The 1,062-nt window shown below is 47.6% G+C and overlaps 1 protein-coding gene across 1 annotated transcript in view; it reads right to left on the bottom strand.

Moving 5' to 3' along the window:
- LOC109544138 (neuronal growth regulator 1) overlaps window positions 1–848 on the bottom strand; it is a 76,043-nt gene extending 75,195 nt beyond the window's left edge. Inside the window, exon 1 of the mRNA XM_048662055.1 lies at window positions 466–848. The gene's annotated coding sequence lies outside the window, so the exon portion shown is untranslated. The remainder of the gene's footprint in view (window positions 1–465) is intronic.
- Between the last annotated feature and the right edge of the window lie 214 nt (window positions 849–1,062).

Genomic DNA, 1,062 nt, shown 5'->3' with positions numbered 1-1,062 from the left:
GCCAATGAGGCAATTCTTAGGCCAAAAACATGTAAAGTGTGGATTTTTAACAGGGAAATCAAGAACTGAGCCTGCAGAAAAGTTGGCTGGAGCTAAAACTTCAGCAGCTGAACTGAGCTTCCGGGCCTTCTTCAAGTCTATTGATTTTTCTGAGTAAATCCAGATTTTAACTTAATTACGTCTTTAATGTCAACTGAGCAAACACGTTGGGAAAACCCAGTTTCAAAACATTAAAAAGCTAGTGAAAACTAGATTGCATTTTCCTAGATGCAAGAAAATGCAGAGAAATGGCCAACTCCAAAACCTCCAAGCGAAAAGTTGAACACGATAAGTCGTTCCACTCTTTCCCGATTGGCTTGTTCGCAGCGCCACTTATCCAATAGCTGTCCATCAACCCCCACTCCCGTTCGATCAAAGACATATCCTTAAAGTGTGAATGCGCACAAACGCCACTCGCTTCATTACCTTAGAGCTGCTGGAAAACTGATGGAAAAACGGCCACAAGAGCGATAATTATTGCGCCTGATATGCAAAGTGCAGGTGAACTATTTAGAGTCGATCACACATCTTGTCACAAGTCACGTCGGAAACTTTTCGGAGCCGCAACTTTCGAAAGGTCATAAACGGCCTCCCGTCCTCCTCATTTCTCATTCAACGGGATGAGCGTGGAGGCTGGAGAGTCGCCAACATTTCGCCTGGGTGTCCGCCGCCGATGTCCTGATGCATTTCGGATGCCGATCAGTTTCTCCGGAGAGACGCTGCTGCGTTTGGAAAAAAAACACTTGCGTCGCGACGCTGGTATCAATGCGACGTCCGCCCGCGTCTCCGACACCTGACACACTGCCGCCCTCCAAGCGTAGAGGGAGCCGCCGCCACTGCCGCCATCGGGAGTGGGCGCGCCATGACTCTTCCTTCAGGAATCTGTAGATCGAAATATTCGCTGCTGTAAATCGCCTTTCCAATTTTCTACATGTACAGCCACTGCTTCATGTGCCATCATCATCATCATCATCATCGCGATTCTCATCTTATCGACTCATACTAATCGGAAACTTATCCCTC

The sequence above is a fragment of the Dendroctonus ponderosae genome, unplaced genomic scaffold (assembly GCF_020466585.1).
Source record: "Dendroctonus ponderosae isolate FM_Combo_2020 unplaced genomic scaffold, Dpon_F_20191213v2 Dpon_F_20191213_10, whole genome shotgun sequence".
Classification (NCBI taxonomy): Eukaryota; Metazoa; Arthropoda; class Insecta; order Coleoptera; family Curculionidae; genus Dendroctonus; species Dendroctonus ponderosae.
Note: the sequence above shows the minus strand (reverse complement) of the source record. Positions and strands in the feature narration are given on the sequence as shown.